General features: G+C 43.4%; 1 protein-coding gene across 1 annotated transcript in view; it reads left to right on the top strand.

Annotated features, from left to right (window-relative positions):
* CEMIP (cell migration inducing hyaluronidase 1) overlaps positions 1–20987 on the top strand; it is a 175026-nt gene that overhangs the window by 32982 nt on the left and 121057 nt on the right. The window lies entirely within an intron of this gene.

The raw sequence follows: 20987 nt of genomic DNA, 5'->3' as shown, positions 1-20987 counted from the left end.
AAGGTGTTGGCCAGGCTCAGTTCTTGTCTGAAGGCTCTGGGGAGCACTCCACTTCCAAGCCTGTCCATGCGGTCGGCAGACTCCGGTGATAGGATTGAAGTCCCCACGTCCTCATGGGCTTGATGTGAAGACTACTTAAGCCAATGTGCCGGAAGTGTGAAGCGCAGAGCATAGTAACACTCGAAAGATGGCAGCTGCTTTTGTCATCGCTGTTATTACAGCAATTTCCCAGGCCATTTGATATTTTAAGCTGCGTGGGGGGGAAGTCTCATATTTTTCCACGGGCAGAATTGGCTCATGGACCAGACTAACCAGATTTATGGTTAAACATGTTTATAGAAAACATCTAGTCAAGTCTTACTTAATGACAGCAGAAAAACAAATGGCTAGGTCTAATATATTAGGCTAAGAAAGCCCTGGAATGAGTAAGGCTGTTAAAAAACACTTAGCTTAGGCTGGGGGATCAGATACGCTTTATCTCGAAAGGTTAATGTGCCCTGTTGTGGAAGGAGATGGGTCAGATGTCAGTAACGGCTTCATTCAGAGCACAGAGCAAAAGCAAAAAAGCCAAACCTGAGTTGAATCTGATGCCTAGTGACCCAGTAATGACAGAGTAGAACTGTCCCTATAGAGTTCCTAAGGCTGTAAATCTTCTTAGAAGCAGACTGCCACATCTTTCTCCCATAGAGTGGCTGGGAGTTTCAAACCACCAACCTTTCAGCTTAAGCTAAGCACTTAACCGCTGCACCACCGGGACTCCTTTTAGAGCACTGAACGGAACGTAGAAAACCCTACGTCAGAGTCCTGCTGAAATCAAGGAGGATGGGCTTAAAAGTAACCCTGCTACTTTACCTCACTACCATGTTTTCCCTGTTACAAGGCACAATTTATTTTCATTTTTACTGGTGCATTTCTCTCTTAGAAATAAAGGCAGAATATGAAGAATAAAAATAAGTGCTAATAAATAACTACCCTACTTGGCCTTCAGCAAGTTACTTAACACTTCCGTGTTTCAGAGGGGTTAATAAAATGGAGCAGTGATAGTATTTCCTAGGGACCTTGATTAAATGAGTCAGTGCAGATGTGCTTAAAACAATGGCTAGCACATTGTAAGCACTCAAGTGTTAGCTGGGACCATCGTCATCATCTTCTTCATCATCATCCTCATCGTCATCATTTGTGATTGGAACAGCAGTACTGTCTTAAGAGTAGGAACCCAAAACACCAGGAAGGTGAAGTGACTTGCCCCAGCTCATACAGCAAGTGGCATGATCCAAATTTGAACTCATGCAGGTGATTTCAGAGCTAGCCCTCTGAATTATGCTTTTCAGGATAATTTTGGTGTCATATAAACATGAATTAAGGTTATATCAATTAGTAAGTATGGTCAAATAAACCGAATTTGATCATGTTTGCCTCTCACTTAGAACTCGATAGCCTCTGGGCAACTCAGGGGTGGAAGGTCACGTCTTACTCACTGGGATATCTCTAGCACTCGGCTCTCTACGTGGCAGCAGCAAAGGTTTGTTTAATTGACCTGTGACATCCCTCCCATCTGCAGGATAACACCCAAGCCCTGTGGTGTTGGCACTCAGGGCAAACCATGTCTGGGCCCTAACTCCATTTCTGCCTGGTCTCCAGTGTCCCCTCTGTTCTCCAGCCAGGGTTGCACACTGGCCTTCACCTCCATGCCTTTGGCCATTCATGCCTTTGCCTTGCAAGGTCCTCTTCAAGCTGTGTATGTCCTTGAAAACCTCCTATTCATCCTTCAAAACCCAGCTTAATATTACCACCTCTTAGGGCCTGAGAGCCTTCTCTAACTCTTCCCTATTCCCACAACCTCAAGGTTTGATTCACTCTACATAGGCACCATAGAAGATGTCATCACCCACTGAGGGTCTTTTTTTTTTTTTTTTATAATAACTTTTATTAAGCTTCAAGTGAACGTTTACAAATCCAATCAGTCTGTCACATATAAGTTTACATACATCTCACTCCCTACTCCCACTTACTCTCCCCGTCTTGAGTCAGCCCTTTCAGTCTCTCCTTTCTTGACAATTTTGCCGGCTTCCCTCTCTCTCTATCCTCCCATCCCCCCTCCAGACAAGAGTTGCCAACACAATCTCAAGTGTCCACCTAATATAATTAGCTCACTCTTCATCAGCATCTCTCTCCCACCCGCTGACCAGTCCCTTTCATTTCTGATGAGTTGTCTTCGGGGATGGTTCCTGTCCTGTGTCAACTGAAGGTCTGGGGAGCATGGCCGCCGGGATTCCTCCAGTCTCAGTCAGACCATTAAGTTTGGTCTTCTTATGAGAATTTGGGGTCTGCATCCCACTGATCTCCTGCTCCCTCAGGGGTCCTCTGCTGAGCTCCCTGTCAGGGCAGTCATCAATTGTGGCCGGGCACCAACTAGTTCTTCTGGTCTCAGGATGATGTAGGTCTCTGGTTCATGTGGCCCTTTCTGTCTCTTGGGCTCTTAGTTGTCATGTGGGCTTGGTGTTCTTCATTTTCCTTTGCTCCAGGTGGGTTGAGACCAATTGCTGCATCTTAGATGGCTGCTTGTTAGCATTTAAGACCCCAGACGCCACATTTCAAAGTGGGATGCAGAATGATTTCATAATAGAATTATTTTGCCAATTGACTTAGAAGTCCCCGCAAACCATGCTCCCCAGACCCCCGCGCTTGCTCCGCTGACCTTTGAAGCATTCATTTTATCCCGGAAACTTCTTTGCTTTTGGTCCAGTCCAATTGAGCTGACCTTCCATGTATTGAGTGTTGTCTTTCCCTTCACCTAAAGCAGTTCTTATCTACTGATTAATCAATAAAAAAACCCTCTCCCACCCTCCCTCCCTCCCCCCCTCGTAACCACAAAAGTATGTGTTCTTCTCAGGTTTACTATTTCTCAAGATCTTATAATAGTGGTCTTATACAATATTTGTCCTTTTGCCTCTGACTAATTTCGCTCAGCATAATGCCTTCCAGGTTCCTCCATGTTATGAAATGTTTCAGAGATTCGTCACTGTTCTTTATCGATGCGTAGTATTCCATTGTGTGAATATACCACAATTTATTTAACCATTCATCCGTTGATGGACACCTTGGTTGCTTCCAGCTTTTTGCTATTGTAAACAGAGCTGCAATAAACATGGGTGTGCATATATCTGTTTGTATGAAGGCTCTTGTATCTCTAGGGTATATTCCTAGGAGTGGGATTTCTGGCTTGTATGGTAGTTCTATTTCTAACTGTTTAAGATAACACCAGATAGATTTCCAAAGTGGTTGTACCATTTTACATTCCCACCAGCAGTGTATGAGAGTTCCAATCTCTCCGCAGCCTCTCCAACATTTATTATTTTGTGTTTTTTGGATTAATGCCAGCCTTGCTGGTGTGAGATGGAATCTCATCGTAGTTTTAATTTGCATTTCTCTAATGGCTAATGATCGAGAGCATTTTCTCATGTATCTGTTGGCTGCCTGAATATCTTCTTTAGAGAAATGTGTGTTCATATCCTTTGCCCACTTCTTGATTGGGTTGTTTGTCTTTTTGTGGTTGAGTTTTGACAGAATCATGTAGATTTTAGAGATCAGGCGCTGGTCGGAGATGTCATAGCTGAAAATTCTTTCCCAATCTGTAGGTGGTCTTTTTACTCTTTTGGTGAAGTCTTTAGATGAGCATAGGTGTTTGATTTTTAGGAGCTCCCAGTTATCGGGTTTCTCTTCATCATTTTTGGTAATGTTTTGTATTCTGTTTATACCTTGTATTAGGGCTCCTAGGGTTGTCCCAATTTTTTCTTCCATGATCTTTATCGTTTTAGTCTTTATGTTTAGGTCTTTGATCCACTTGGAGTTAGTTTTTGTGCATGGTGTGAGGTATGGGTCCTGTTTCATTTTTTTGCAAATGGATATCCAGTTATGCCAGCACCATTTGTTAAAAAGGCTGTCTTTTCCCCAGTTAATTGACACTGGTCCTTTGTCAAATATCAGCTGCTCATACGTGGATGGATCTATGTCTGGGTTCTCAGTTCTGTTCCATTGGTCTATGTGTCTGTTGTTGTACCAATACCAGGCTGTTTTGACTACTGTGGCTGTATAATAGGTTCTGAAGTCAGGTAAGGTGAGGCCTCCCACTTTCTTCTTCTTTTTCAGTAGTGCTTTGCTTATCCGGGGCTTCTTTCCCTTCCATATGAAGTTGGTGATTTGTTTCTCTATCCCCTTAAAATATGACATTGGAATTTGGATCGGAAGTGCGTTAAATGTATAGATGGCTTTTGGTAGAATAGACATTTTTACTATGTTAAGTCTTCCTATCCATGAGCAAGGTATGTTTTTCCACTTAAGTATGTCCTTTTGAATTTCTTGTAGTAGAGCTTTGTAGTTTTCTTTGTATAGGTCTTTTACATCCTTGGTAAGATTTATTCCTAAGTATCTTATCTTCTTGGGGGCTACTGTGAATGGTATTGATTTGGTTATTTCCTCTTCGGTGTTCTTTTTGTTGATGTAGAGGAATCCAAGTGATTTTTGTATGTTTATTTTATAACCTGAGACTCTGCCAAACTCTTCTATTAGTTTCAGTAGTTTTCTGGAGGATTCCTTAGGGTTTTCTGTGTATATAATCATGTCATCTGCAAATAGTGATAACTTTACTTCTTCCTTGCCAATCCGGATACCTTTTATTTCTTTGTCTAGCCTGATTGCCCTGGCTAAGACTTCCAACACGATGTTGAATAAGAGTGGTGATAAAGGGCATCCTTGTCTGGTTCCCGTTCTCAAGGGAAATGCTTTCAGGTTCTCTCCATTTAGAGTGATATTGGCTGTTGGCTTTGCATAGATGCCCTTTATTATGTTGAGGAATTTTCCTTCAATTCCTATTTTGGTAAGAGTTTTTATCATGAATGGGTGTTGGACTTTGTCAAATGCCTTTTCTGCATCAATTGATAAGATCATGTGGTTTTTGTCTTTTGTTTTATTTATGTGATGGATTACATTAATGGTTTTTCTGATATTAAACCAGCCTTGCATACCTGGTATAAATCCCACTTGATCAGGGTGAATTATTTTTTTGATGTGTCGTTGGATTCTATTGGCTAGAATTTTGTTGAGGATTTTTGCATCAATGTTCATGAGGGATATAGGTCTATAATTTTCTTTTTTTGTAATGTCTTTACCTGGTTTTGGTATCAGGGAGATGGTGGCTTCATAGAATGAGTTGGGTAGTATTCCGTCATTTTCTATGCTTTGGAATACCTTTAGTAGTAGTGGTGTTAACTCTTCTCTGAAAATTTGGTAGAACTCTGCAGTGAAGCCGTCCGGGCCAGGACTTTTTTTTGTTGGGAGTTTTTTGATTACCGTTTCAATCTCTTTTTTTGTTATGGGTCTATTTAGTTGTTCTACTTCTGAATGTGTTAGTTTAGGTAGGTAGTGTTTTTCCAGGAATTCATCCATTTCTTCTAGGTTTTCAAATTTGTTAGAGTACAATTTTTCATAATAATCTGAAATGATTCTTTTAATTTCATTTGGTTCTGTTGTGATGTGGTCCTTCTCATTTCTTATTCGGGTTATTTGTTTCCTTTCCTGTATTTCTTTAGTCAGTCTAGCCAATGGTTTATCAATTTTGTTAATTTTTTCAAAGAACCAGCTTTTGGCTTTGTTAATTCTTTCGATTGTTTTTCTGTTCTCTAATTCATTTAGTTCAGCTCTAATTTTTATTATTTGTTTTCTTCTGGTGCCTGATGGATTCTTTTGTTGCTCAGTTTCTATTTGTTCAAGTTGTAGGGACAGTTCTCTGATTTTGGCTCTTTCTTCTTTTTGTATGTGTGCATTTATTGATATAAATTGGCCTCTGAGCACTGCTTTTGCTGTGTCCCAGAGGTTTTGATAGGAAGTATTTTCATTCTCGTTGCTTTCTATGAATTTCCTTATTCCCTCCTTGATGTCTTCTATAACCCAGTCTTTTTTCAGGAGGGTATTGTTCATTTTCCAAGTATTTGATTTCTTTTCCCTAGTTTTTCTGTTATTGATCTCTAGTTTTATTGCCTTGTGGTCTGAGAAGATGCTTTGTAATATTTCGATGTTTTGGACTCTGCAAAGGTTTGTTTTATGACCTAATATGTGGTCTATTCTAGAGAATGTTCCATGTGCGCTGGAAAAAAAAGTATATTTTGCAGCAGTTGGGTGGAGAGTTCTGTATAAGTCAATGAGGTCAAGTTGGTTGATTGTTGTAATTAGATCTTCCATGTCTCTATTGAGCTTCTTACTGGATGTCCTGTCCTTCTCCGAAAGTGGTGTGTTGAAGTCTCCTACTATAATTGTGGAGGTATCTATCTCGCTTTTCAGTTCTGTTAAAATTTGATTTATGTATCTTGCAGCCCTGTCATTGGGTGCATAAATATTTAATATGGTTATGTCTTCCTGATCAATTGTCCCTTTTATCATTATATAGTGTCCTTCTTTATCCTTTGTGGTGGATTTAAGTCTAAAGTCTATTTTGTCAGAAATTAATATTGCTACTCCTCTTCTTTTTTGCTTATTGTTTGCTTGATATACTTTTTTCCATCCTTTGAGTTTTAGTTTGTTTGTGTCTCTAAGTCTAAGGTGTGTCTCTTGTAGGCAGCATATAGATGGATCGTGTTTCTTTATCCAGTCTGTGACTCTCTGTCTCTTTATTGGTGCATTTAGTCCATTTACATTCAGGGTAATTATAGATAAATAAGTTTTTAGTGCTGTCATTTTGATGCCTTTTTATGTGTGTTGTTGACAATTTCATTTTTCCACACACTTTTTTGTGCTGAGGCGTTTTTCTTAGTAAATTGTGAGATCCTCATTTTCATAGTGTTTGACTTTATGTTAGTTGAGTCGTTACGTTTTTCTTGGTTTTTGTCTTGAGTTATAGAGTTGTTATGCCTTTTTGTGGTTACCTCATTATATACCCCTATTTTTCTAAGTAAAAACCTAACTTGTATTGTTCTATATCGCCTTGTATCACTCTCCATATGGCAGTTCAATGCCTCCTGTATTTAGTCCCTCTTTTTGATTATTGTGATCTTTTACCTATTGACTTCCATGATTCCCTGTTATGTGTATTTTTTTTTTTAATTAATCTTAATTTGTTTGTTTTTGTGATTTCCCTATTTGAGTTGATATCAGGACGTTCTGTTTTGTGACCTTGTGTTGTGCTGATATCTGATATTATTGGTTCTGTGACCAAACAATATCCTTTAGTATTTCTTGTAGCTTTGGTTTGGTTTTTGCAAATTCTCTAAACTTGTGTTTGTCTGTAAATATCTTAATTTCGCCTTCATATTTCAGAGAGAGTTTTGCTGGATATATGATCCTTGGTTGGCAGTTTTTCTCCTTCAGTGTTCTGTATATGTCGTCCCATTCCCTTCTTGCCTGCATGGTTTCTGCTGAGTAGTCAGAACATATTCTTATTGATTCTCCCTTGAAGGAAACCTTTCTTTTCTCCCTGGCTGCTTTTAAAATTTTCTGTTTATCTTTGGTTTTGGTGAGTTTGATGATAATATGTCTTGGTGTTTTTCTTTTTGGATCAATCTTAAATGGGGTTCGATGAGCATCTTGGATAGATATCCTTTCGTCTTTCATGATGTCAGGGAAGTTTTCTGTCAGAAGTTCTTCAACTATTTTCTCTGTGTTTTCTGTCCCCCCTCCCTGTTCTGGGACTCCAATCATCCGCAGGTTATCCTTCTTGATAGAGTCCCACATAATTCTTAGGGTTTCTTCATTTTTTTTAATTCTTTTATCTGATTTTTTTTCAGCTATGTTGGTGTTGATTCCCTGGTCCTCCAGATGTCCCAGTCTGCATTCTAATTGCTCGAGTCTGCTCCTCTGACTTCCTAGTGTGTTGTCTAATTCTGTTATTTTATTGTTAATCTTTTGGATTTCTACATGTTGTCTCTCTATGGATTCTTGCAACTTATTAATTTTTCCAGTATGTTCTTGAATAATCTTTTTGAGTTCTTCAACAGTTTTATCAGTGTGTTCCTTGGCTTTTTCTGCAGATATCCTAATTTCATTTGTGATATCATTAAGCATTCTGTAAATTAGTTTTTAATATTCTGTATCTGATAATTCCAAAATTGTATCTTCATTTGGGAAAGATTTTGATTCTTTTGTTTGGGGGCTTGGAGAAGCTGTCACGGTCTGCTTCTTTAAGTGGTTTGATATGGATTGTTGTCTCCGAGCCATCACTGGGAAACTAGTTTTTCCAGAAAAACTAGTTTTTCCAGAAAATCCGCTAAAAAAAAACTGCAGTCAGATCCCTATCAGAGTTCTCCCTCTGGCTCAGGCTATTCAGATATTAATGAAGCCGCCTGGGGAGGGTGGGGGAGGGAACAGAGAGATAGGAGAGTAGCACCTCAGAATATAGCCAGAGTTGCTTGTCTTGCTTGGAATGACTGTTATATCTGAGATTCCCGCGGGCGCGTCGCCTATGTGTGCTGGCTGTGTGGAGATTGCCCCCAGGGGGTCTGGCCCGCTGGAGTCACGGTCAGATCCTCCGCTTCCAGCCCCACGCCCAGCGTCAAGGCTCCCCTACTGGGACGGTGCACTCTCAACTCCAAAATCAGTCGCTGCCTCCCGGGGACTTCTCGTCCCTCCAGCCGCGTGGCCGTGCCGCCCCCGTGAACCAGGTGGGCCCCCTCCCGGGGTTAGTTCAGATGGGTGGAGTAGCTCCCCGTGCTTGTGCCGCGACCAAGTGTCCCGGCTGGAACGCTGTTCTCCCCACTCCAATACCAGTCGCTGCCTCCCGGGGACTTCTCCTACCGGCTGCGTCCCACGCCGCCCGCGCGACCCGGCTGGTCCCTTCCCGGGGTTAGTTCAGGGGGTGGAGCAACTCTCCGTGTTTATGGCGTACCTGCGTGCAGTCCAAATCCCTGCGGGACGGTTCCCCGGCTCGGATGCTGCTCTTTCTGCTCCAAGATCAGTCACTGCCTCCCGGGGACTTCTCCTACCGGCTGCGTCCCACGCCACCCGTGGAACCGGCTGGTCCCCCTCCCGGGGTTAGTTCAGGGGGGTGGAGCAGGTCTCTGTGCTTGTGCCGTACCTGACTGGTACGCTGGCTCCAGGCTCTGGAAACTATCGCTGCTTCCCTGTATTAGTTCCTTCTCCGTCTCTAAATCTGTGTTTGTTGTTCAGGGTTCGTAGATTGTTATGTATGTGATCGATTCACTTGTTTTTCCGTGTCTTTGTTGTAAGAGGGATCCGAGGTAACATCTGCCTAGTCCGCCATCTTGGCTCCGCCCCCTCCACTGAGGGTCTTTTGATGACCCTTGAAGGATGGGTAGGCTTTGGGCCTGTGAAGGTGGGAAGGGTACTTTAGCAAGAGGGAACAGCATGGCAAAGACCTGGGAAAATTTTTCTCCAACATTAATTCTATTACTTTCTTCTCCCAGTGCAGATTAAAATTCTACTGTTGCCTTTTCAGTTTCCTTATAACCTAACAGGGTCCCCCTTTCCTCTGTTTTTCCTACCTTGTCTTTGTTGTTGTCTTAGCTCATCTCTTGTTTACTTCATAGAGCCCATGCACTCTTAAAAATTGTTGAGATTATACGTTAGACACTTCGTCAAACTTATTGTTTCTGGCCTCTGGTGGGATATTAATCTTCTTTTATGTTGGCAGAGTTTTTCATAGGCTTTTTTGAAATTTGTTTTATTACTCTTTTTTTTTTTTTTTTTTTTAACTAAAACCAGTTGCCACTGATTGGATTTCAACTCACAGCGACCCCATGTGTGTCAGAGTAGAACTGTGCTCCATAGGTTTGTTTCTTTTTTTAAAACTTTATTGTACTTTAAGTGAAAGTTTACAAATCAAGTCAGTCTCTCATACAAAAACTTATACACATCTTGCTATGTACTCCTAGCTGCTCTCCTCCAAATAAGACAGCACACTCCTCCTCTCCACCCTGTATTCCCCGTGACCATTCGACCAGCTCCTGTCCCCCTCTGCCTTCTCATCTCCCCTCCAGACAGGAGCTGCCCTCATGGTCTCATGTATCTACTTGAGCCAAGAAGCTCACTCCTCATCAGTATCATTTTCTGTCTTATAGTCCAGGCCAATCCCTGTTTGAAGAGTTGGCTTCAGGAATGGTTCCAGTCTTGGGCTAACAGAGGGTCTGGGGACCATGACCTCCGGGGTCCCTCCAGTCTCAGTCAGACCATCAAGACTGGTCTTTTTACGAGAATTCGAGGTCTGCATCCCACTGTTCTCCTGCTCCATTAGGGATTCTCTGTTGTGTTCCCTGTCAGGGCAGTCATCCATGGTAGCTGGGCACCATGCAGCTCTTCTGGTCTCAGGCTGATGTAGTCTCTGGTTTATGTGGCCCTTTCTGTCTCCTGGGCTCATAATTACCTTGCGCCTTTGGTGTTCTTCATTCTCCTTTGCTCCAGGTAGCTTAAGACCACTTGATGCATCTTAGATGGCCACTTGCAAGTAGTTTAAGACCCCAGTCTCCACTCACCAAAGTGGGATGAAGAATGTTTTCTTAATACAGTTTGTTATGCCAATTGGCTCCATAGGGTTTTTAAAGGGTGAGTTTTTGGAAGTAGATTCACCAGGCCTTTCTTCTGAGGTGCCTCAGGTTGGCGAACAGCCTACCTTTCAGTTAACAGTCGAGCATGTTAACATTTTACACCTCCATCAACAGGCGAAGTCAATGGCATCCATTTTCTGCATCCTTTCCCCCATACACACACTTGTGGGTCTGAATCGGGGCTATAGCCCTGCACAGCAGTGAGGTCTGACTCCATGTGCTCCATGTTCCTCCTTTAGTGACTGGCAGGTGGGCAATGCAGGTGAAAATCTCCCCTTTTGCTTTCTCTGAATCCCGAGGGGGCTTTTCCAATGAGATCACAGTAAGAATTTATTTGTTTGGGAAAACTTCCCCCTCTCCTGCCCCATGTAAAGGAAGACCTACCATCTATAGTTTATGTGTAATGGAATAGAAAAACCACTGGACAGATGGTGAGGTAAACTGAGTTCTTATCCTAACTCTACCACTCACTGACTTTGTGACTGCAGACAAACCCCATAATCTCTTTGTAATTCTTCATTTATTTCTTCATTTGTAAAATGGGTATTATATGGCCTGTCTAGCCCAACTCGCCGGACTGTGGTGAAGACCAGATGAGCTAAGGTATGGGACAGAGCTGAGACTTCACTCCTTTGTAAACTGTCTACTCCTGGAGTCCCTGGGTTGCTCCACAGCCCTGGGATGGGAGTGGGGATAAAGGCAAAATGGATAAGTCTGTCAAGAATGACATTTACCAAAGCTGGCCGTAAAGGACTCATGAATATATCAGATGTTAAAATTTAGACTGCATGTCAAGAAGTTTGCTTCTAGTTCTTGTCCTGCCCCTATGTAGCTGTGTGACATTGGGAAAGTCATTTAGCTACTATACCTCAAACTCCTTGCTTGTAAAAATAAGGCCAAGAATATTTCCCAGATAGTCTGGCAATGAGGATTAAATGAGATAACACAGAAAATGCACAGCACAGTTCCTGGAATGTAGCAGGTACTCGGTGAATGTCTCCTTCCTGCCTGCCTGCCTTCTTTCCTTTATATCTTCCTTCTCCTTGTTTTCTTAGTTATGAAAATGCGAAGTTAGGATAAATAGCCTCAAATTAAGGAGTCTGAATTTTTGCCTTAAAAAAAAAATAAAAGACCATGTTTTATTAATGGGGTATTATTTGGAAATCTAAAGAACTATGATTTTTTTCCAAAGAGGAGGAGGACAGGTCCAGGTCTTTTCTGCCTTGGGAGCTCCAGGAGTTAAAGGCAAAATGATAAACATGTCAGAATGACTTCTTTATTTCTATTTATAATCTTCGCCATACGGCTTGGTGGATGGTGAGGTGCTTTTTCCAGCAAAGGAACTTTCCTTGGCTAAGGAAAGACAAGAATAAATACTTTTCCTGGGATGTGTCCATCACCAGTGCCCTCTTTCCAATATTCTTCCAGATTGAAGTTTATGCTTAACAATCCAAGCCAGTTAAGAGAGACTGTGGCTTTCTAAAGCAAACCCTTTGCGATGCCATTTTGCAGGGGAAAGTCAATGCTCTTTTCAGAACGGTGTGGTGACTACCTATGGATTTCAGTACAAAGCATGTATTTGGTAAGATCAGATTACATCTGAAGAATTACATCTGATCCAGATAACAGGAGAGAGAGAAGAATCTTTCCATACGTTCCCATCTCTGTAGGGACCCCATCACCCCAACTGTTCCTTCTCCATACTACCGCTCAATGGTGGTTGAGACGAGCTGGGTGAGATACCACTGACAGAGTTTCCCAGGGAGGGGAGGCTCTGAAACTTCAGAAATGGGCCCTTGGGGAAGTCAGAAGGGTTGTTCACTTGGATATTTCCTCTGCCCCTTTCTGCCTCCTACTCCAAAGCCTTCTTCAGGCTGATGGCCATGTCCACCACTATGGTTTTATCTCCTTTCTCCTCCTAACCTTGCTTCTGCTCCACCTGAGTCCGTCCTCCTCAGGCCACTCAAATAAGCCATGCTTCCCTGCCCAACTGAAGCTGCACCTTCTCTGGGAGACTACCTGATCATCCAGACCTCAGAATATTCTTTCCTGGAACCCTCCAAAGCCTCCACTGACATCAGGTCTTGTGGTCTCTGCTGGCGCTGTAACCTTACCCCATCGGCTGGATTTAAACCACTCCGTTGTATGTCAGCGTGAGGAGAGATGGAGTTGGGTCTTAGGACAGACCAGTGGGAGGGAAGACCAAGGTCTAATGTGGGTGAAAGAACATCATGTCCTTGTATCTACACAACACCAGGCCCAGCACTGGACACAAGCTAGGTGCCCAATTAATCCTTGTGATTAAGAATCTACTATGTGTCCTTGAAGGAGCTCTGGTGGCACAGTGGTTAAAGCTCTTGGCTGCCAACTGAAAGATCGGCAGTTGGAACCTACCAGCTGCTCCACAGGGGAAAGATATGCCAGTCTGCTTCTGTAAAGATTTACAGCCTTGGAAACCCTAGGGGGAAGTAGTACCCTGTACTGTAGGGTCACTATGAGTTGGAATGGACTCAATGGCAGCTGGTTTGCTTTTTTTTCTTTTTTGGTTTATGTTTCCTTGGATGGCGAAAAGGGCTAAGTATTCAGCTAGTAACTGAAAGATTGGTGGTTCGAATTCAACCAGAGGTTGGCCTGGCAATTTACTTCTGAAAGATCACAGCCTTTGAAAATCCAATGGAACATAGTGCTGCTTTGAAACACATGGTATCACCATGAGCTGGATTCAACTCGACAGCAGGAGATATGGTTTTTATGTGCCCTTACTCTTGAATAGGAACTACTGATGGAGTAGAAGAGATGCTTCCCTCTCCCCATGACTTCATCAGAGAGGTGTTATTTGAATGCTCGAACAGAGTAACAAGAAACCTATTATTATTTTTTTATATTTGTAACACATACTCTGCCTACTTCCAGAAAAGAATGCAGTTGGCAGGCAGAAAAGGGTTTACAATAAGGCTATTTATGTATTTATGTAGAAATAGAAAGTCGTGTAGAAGGAGGCAGGAGCTAAAATCATGATGCATTGGCTAATATAATTATTGTGATTGTATTTGGCTTTTAGCTGGGAATGGGGAAGATCATGGGGCAGCCTGCCCCAAAAGAGAGATCTTATTGTCATTTGAGAGAGAAGAAGTAGGGAGAAAGTGATTTAAATAATTGGCTATTGCTTACAGGAGAATAGAATTTCCACAAGTAATATGAGAGTAGAACAAGAGAGGCTTATGGGAACACTGAGGAGTAAATGGGTTGTGGCTGGATATGAGGATCTGGGGGACTGTTGCAAAGATGAGCAAGGCCTGTTAACTTAGGAGGCTGTGGTGGTAAATTCTGGCTTTATTCCTAAATGATTATGTTTAGTCATTTTGGAAATAATTTTGATGCTTCTTAGTCCATTCTCAGATATTTAATTTTTCAGTGTGATCTATGACTTGCTGATATGCCATACCTCTTGTGAAAACTACATGATCAGAGCGTAGAAATTTTGCTTTTTATAATAAGTAGTTGTTCAGTTGAAGTAAAGGTTAGGACATTTCTAAATTGCTTAACCTCTCTGGCTGTTAGTTTTCTTATTTATATAGTGTGAATAATAACATTTTACGTATTCAACAGGTTGCTGAGAGGGCCAGAGGGAATGGCTGGTTGAAAGTCAGGATAAGCAAAGCAATGCTGTGGTAACAAACAACTCCCCAGTATCAGTAGCTTAATACAAAAAGAGTTATTTCCCGCTCATGCTATATGCCCAACATGGGCCAGCAAGGAGGCTCTGCCCATCATAGTCACTCAGGGACCCAGGCTGACGGAGGCTCCATCCCAGTATGTGCTTCTGCAATCTCCAGGATGGAGGGAAGGGAATCTGGTGAGTCACACGCTGGCTCTTAAGTCTTGACCTGGATGCTACATATATTACTTCTACTCAGATACCATTGGCCAAAGCTAATCACATGGCCACACTTATTTCAAAGAGAGCAGGAAAGTTTGGGCCCAAAGGAGGGAAGAATCAAAGTATTTGTAGACAGTTTGGATGGTGCAGTTAATGCACTCAGCTACTAACTGAAAGGTTGGAAGTTCAAGTTCACCCGTAGGTGCCTCGGAAGAAAGGCCTGGTAACCTACATCCAAAAAATCAACCATTGAAAACCATAAGGAGGCAACGATGACCTAAAAAAAAAAAAAAAAAAGTAGTTGCTGAAGCTGCTTATGTACAACCAAAAACCTCATGGGATTTGATTTCTTGATTTGGAGGTTTAGGGTCATAGTTTCATGGGACATCCCAGTTAAATGGCCTAATAACATGTTTAGTGCTTCTGTTCTAACAACCTTCTAGTTCGTTATATAGAGCCTGGGGTCTTAAAAGCTTGCAAGTGGCCATCCAAGGCACAAAAGTGGTCTCTATTCATCTGGAGCATCAAAGGAAGAAAGAGAGTCAGGAATAGAAGGAGGATATGGAATGTGTGGCTAATTGCCTGCATGAATAACTGCCTCCTTTGCCATGAGTCCAGAAGAACTGGATGGTGCCCAACTACCGTTACAGAACAGTTTGATCAATGATTCTATAGTAGGACCCTGATCAAAAGGGGGGAAAATGCAGAACACAATTTCAAATTCTCATAGACTCCAGACTTCTTGGAGCCATGAAGGTTGGATGAGCCCCTGAAATCATTGCCCTGAGATAATCTTTAAACCTTAAACCAAAAATATCCCCTAAAGTCTTCTTAAAACCACACAATGGTTTAGCTTAACGAGTTAAAAAAAAGTCTTGAGCATTATGCTTTTTTAAGAACTGTCTGTAAGGGATCAAATTGACAACAGCAACTTGAAAGATTAGATTTTTTTCTTAGGGGGCAGTGAGTTTATGTTAATAGGGGAGGAACACAGAAAAGGAGGGTGAGAATGGTTGCACACCTCAAAGAATGTCATCAGTGTCACTAAATGGTACATGTAGAAACAGTTGAATTGGTGTACTTTTTTCTGTATGTATTCTCGACTTTTCTGTATGTATTCTCGACAACAACAACAACAACAAAATAAATAAAATAAAAAAGAAAACTTTATGGAGTGCAGTTCTACTCTGACACACGTGGGGTCGCCATAAGTTGGGATCGACTTGAGAGCAACTGATCTTGTTTTGTTTTCATACTTGAAAGTATTTATTATTTGCCCCTGAACAAGTACGAATGTTTACTCTTCAACCAGCTGGCTTTGTATCACAACAGAAGCTCTGACCTCTGTGCTGCAGGGAGCACGCACCTAATGTCAGAATATCTTTTCTATTTCAACAGTTCAGCCCATGAGATAGCAAGGATCTAAACTGAGCAGTGTGCTGCTCACTAGCTATTGCTGGGAGAGTGCAGGAGTGTCGCCTCATGTCTACTCCTCTTGCTTGTTGGTGGCTGCCAGGAGAGTTGTGTAAAGGATTGGGTCTGGGGATCACAGAGAAAAAGAGCTGTGATTGATTAGTGATGTCTAATGTGGGTAAAGGAAGTGGGGAGTGGAAGCAACTGTTAAGTCTTTGTCATTCTTGATCAGATGTATCCCTCGGATCACTTCTCAGTAGCTGAAGAAAGGGTTTGCCTGGAGCGATCCATCCCGGATGATGCTTCACAACTCCTCTCATCCCAGTGTACATATCAGAGTGACACCATAGCTTTCAAACGACCAGATTCAGTCTGCTTTGTCCCAATGTAAAGTCCCATTCTCTGGATGATTCGGCCCACCTAGGCACCTTCCCTCCCTTTTGGATAACCAGGCAACACTCTTTCTAGAAACCCAAAGAGCCAACTATTTTCTGAGCTTCCACAGGCTATCCAGAAAGGCAGTTAAACAACTCACCCAGGCAGTTCTTTCCAAAAATATCCACTCCTTCTTTTAAAATGGAAGATTATATAATTTTTAAACTGGCCTCACCCATTTCCGCTCTTACATTGATGCCATGGCTGTTGCCCTCTGGCTAGGACCTCAGGAAGCCATGGAGAGGCACAGGATTTGAAATCTCCAGCCTCATAAACCAGGAATCTGATTTCACTCATGGTGAGGTTGGGTCCTGTCTAGAGTGATGGCCGCTTTTAGGGATGGTCTCAGATGTCTTACCGGGCTGGGCTTCCTTGTTTGCCTTCATCCAAAGGCCATTGGCTGCAGCTCAGAAATTGGTTTCTATCTGGAATCTCTGTCATATCCATACATGTCTTGATCATGGCAAGATGTGACCTTAAGTGGGAGCACTGGTTCCACTCCTCAAGTTTATTTATATTTTTTAAGGCCATTGGGGAAATCCTGGTAGCGTAGTGGTTAAGTGCTATGGCTGCTAACCAAAGGGTCGGCAGTTCGAATCCTCCAGGCACTCCTTGGAAACCCTATGGGCAGTTCTACTCTGTCCTATAGGGTCATTATGAGTCGGAATCGACTCGACAGCACTGGGTTTGGTTTTTGGAAGGCCATTGGAAGCACATCTTGTACCTTCCTTCCTTACCCTTCACAGCATTCGTGAAAAGAAATCAGGGGCCTAGAGTCCAGCAGGCACTGCTTTAGTCATTTAGAAGGATGGGCTAGATTTTTTTCAGCCTAATTTATTCTTTTTGTTGTTGGGGGTGGTAGTGGGGTTGCCATTGAATTGATTCTGACTCATGGCAACTCCACGTGTGTCAGAGTAGAACTGTATTCCATAGGGTTTGGAAGTAGATCAGTAGCCTTGTCTTCCAAGATGCCTGTGGGTGGGTTCGAACTGCCAACCTGTCGGCCAGTAGTCAAGCCCTTAACTGTTTGTGCCACCTAAGAGGAGAGAAAAGGCTCTTCTCTTACATGAAAGGGAGGGGAAGGGAATGAAGGAGGATTGATTGAACACTTACTATGTAACAACCTTGCGCAAGGTACTTCGTATATATTATCTCATTTGACCCTCATAATCCTTGAGACATAGATCTTGAGAAGTCTGTTCTGTGGATGAGGAAACCAAGGCTCAGTCAAGTCGTAGGTCTTGGTCACTCAGCTACATTACTGCAGAATTAGGATTCAAAGGTTGGTCTGTCTTCCTCCAGAGTCCCCTGGGCTTCAGCAGGTATTTCTCTCAGCCTGAGAATTGAATTGAGGGCATCCCAAACTGTCCAGCACAGTAAGGACAGGAGAGTGAAGCTTAATCCAACCTTTTTTGCTCATTGTCAATCCTTCATTCTAATCTAAGGTCCCAGAATTCTGGGAAGCAGTGCAAAACCATGACACATTTTGTGTGTGTGTGCGCATGCGCTTCTTTTCCTTGATTGGCTTTCTGTATTTAATCTGGAATTCTCCGGGGCAATGGTATTCCGTGGTAGTGCTGCTACCCAGACGGTTGGAAGACTGGTCAGAGGAAAGTGGGCAGCCTGTTCCTTATAAATACCGTGAGTCACATGTCTTCCCAGCTGCCAGAGATATTCACGCAGAGTCCAAGTCCTTCTTCCTTTGGCCTGCATAATTTTTCCGAGGACTGCTAGCACAGTGCATCCTTTATACTCACAGATTCTCATGCTTTCTTGGGGTTTTCTTATCTTAGGAACCTGGTTTTGGCCGGCTCACAGTTCTTTCCTTAGCCAGCCTGAACCACAGTTATGGTCACTAGATACAGAGAGGCGGTGGATCAGATCATGGGATGTGGAATCAAGGGGGGAGGCACTGCCTCTTACTAGTTGTGTTCCTTCGAATAGCTAACTTCCTGACCTTTCTGAGTCCCAGTTTCCTCATCCGTACAAAGGGGGGATAATAGTTATTAAGGGCACAGGCTACAGAAACTGATAGGTCTGGATTTGATTCCCCGGCACTTGAGAACTAGGTAACTTAGGGGAAGCTTCTGACCCTCTGGAAACTTCAGTTTCCTCACTTATAGAACAGAGATTACAAGAGTACTTAACTCATTGGGTTGCTGTGTACATTAAATGAATTAAAATGTGGGACACAGTATAATTTCTGACACGTCAATAAATTTTGAATGCTATTATTTGATTGTTATTATTATTTTTTTTATTGTCTAGCTTACGGGGGCAGTAGGGCTTCAGTGGGAGAATTCTTGCCTTCCATGTGGGAGATCTGAGTTAGACTTCCGGCCAGTGCACCTCATGCACAGCCACCACCCATCTGACAGTGAAGGCTTGTGTTTTGTTATGGCACTCAATGGGGTTCAGGGGACCTTCTAGGCTAAGAGGGACTAGGAAGAAAGACCTGGCAATCTACTTCTAAAAATTAGCCAGTGAAAATGCTATGGATTATAATGATCCAGTCTGCAAAGGATCATGGAAATGGCACGGGACTGGGTAGTATTTCATTCCATTGGGCTCAGGGCCACCATGAGTCGGGGATAGACTACAACCACTAACAACCATTACCTAGTTTACGTGGTTGCGGCGAGAATCAAACTAATGATGTAAAAGTCTCCGATACGGAGTTTGGAGCACAGTATCTGCTTCAAAGTCATTAAATTTCGAATTCATTGTAAGGATGTGAACCTTGAAGAATGCAGAGTTGGAAAGGGACTGTTGAGTGACAAGGGTTCCATTCGGCCAGCATTTACTGAAGGCCTGTTGTGCCCTGAGCTCCAGGCTGATGGTTCAAATATTAGTGCTGAACTTCACCCAGCCTCTAGCCCCTTGGAGCACCTAATCCTGCAGGGAAACAGCCACTGGCAGTCCAGGGTGAGCATGTAGATATTTGAGAGTCATGTGGGAGAAGGTGCCGCCTAGCCACATTCTTCCCTAGCTTACTGTATTCAGTAGCCGTGAATAGGGGCTTCACCCACCAGTGCCGTTAGCGGTCAGAAAGGTGAGCAGAGGCCAGGTTATGTATGAAGTACCATGCTAAGGAGTTTGTGACCCACAAAGAACCATAGAAAGAGTCTAAGCAGGGAAACACAGCAGCGCATTTTACAAAGAAGACCCCCTGGGGCTGGGGGGAGAAGGTAGATAAAGGTAGAAACCAGCTTGGAGGCTTTTGCCCTCAACCAGGTGAAAATAACAAGGACTCAAACTAAGAGGGCAGATTCAGGAGGTTTGGAGGAGATAAAGTAGACAGGTTTTATCCACTAAGATAGGTTGGCGGGGCTGCCGCCCAATCAGGGTGGGAAGTGTGAGGGAGTGATGATGAAGTCTTTTGGGATAAGAGGGGTACTGACATCACTTTAGGGTATCCCTGGGTAGTGTAAATGTTTAATGCACTCAGCTGCTAACCAAAAGGTTAGAGGTTCGAGTCACCCAAGGTGTCTGGAAAAAAGGCCTGGTGATCTGCTTCTGAAAAATCAGCCATAGAAAACCCTATGAAACGCAGCTCAATTCTGACACACACGAGATTGCCATGAGTTAGAACTGACTCAGTGGCAACTGGTTGGTTGGTAACATCCTTTGAGGTCTCCTTCCATATCATGGAATTTCCTATCAGAGCTACTGAGACATGCCAGGAACCACAGGACAACCGGGGCTTCAAGGAGATGGAATACTCATGGTACAGCTCTGGGTGGCAAATCCCTGTAGGGGCATCTCAGAGCTGTCCCCAGGTGGGCCTTTCTCTGGATTAGAAGGGCTGCATGTCGGGAGCTCTTGAAAATGCCAGGACTTTCTAGAGACCGCCATGTTGGAAGGCTCCATTGGGCACACGGAGAGTGACAGAGCCAGTTTCCTTTTCCTCTTGGTTGTTGCAGCTTGAGACTCTGGTCTGAGGATTGGATCATGTTTCACCCTCAGGTTAAGAAACAACGAAAGTGTGCCGATTTGCCAAATCTCGCCCCATCTCTGCTGTTTGGTGAAATCTGATAGTTCTGCACCCGGTTGTTTTGAGACTTCCAAAACCATCCGTTGCCATCAAGTCAGTTGTGACTCATGGCGACCCTATGTGTTTTAGTGCAGAATTTCGCTCCACGGGGTTTTCAATGGCTGATTTTTTCGGAAGTAGATCACGAGGGCTTTCTTCCACGGTACCTCTGGGTGGACTCAAAATGCCAACCTTTTGGTTAGTAGTCAAATGCTTAACTGTTTGGCCGCTCAGGGACTCCTCTGAGACTCCCAGATGACTGGAACCTTGACGTTCCTCGTACTGCCACTTCCTGGCACCAAGTGAGTTTTCAAGCAACCTGCTTCCCATCGGTCCCAGGGCCGAGCCCAGGGCCTGGTCCCGGCAGGCCTTCAAAGCCAGGTTGTTGGCTGGATGCACGCTGCTCGCTGCTGCCTGCCCCTAGGGGCCACCCCCTCTGAGGCCTTGCAGGAAGTGTGGTGATTGACGTTCGTAATGACTTCATGGTGTTTTGACGGCCCTCTCATGTGTGCACTCTCAGCTCTGACCCCTTCCAAGCCAAACCCAGTCTGTGCCAGGCATCAGGTCTCTGAAATGGGGGCCAAGTTGCCCTTGGCACGGGTATTGCCAGCCTCCCCTTAAGCTTCCACCAGCTTGTTCTTCCGTAGCCTCTGTTTTCACAGACCCTTCAGCTGTCCAC

Source organism: Loxodonta africana, chromosome 13 (genome assembly GCF_030014295.1).
Source record: "Loxodonta africana isolate mLoxAfr1 chromosome 13, mLoxAfr1.hap2, whole genome shotgun sequence".
NCBI classification, from domain to species: Eukaryota; Metazoa; Chordata; class Mammalia; order Proboscidea; family Elephantidae; genus Loxodonta; species Loxodonta africana.
This window is presented reverse-complemented; position numbering and strand designations above follow the sequence as displayed.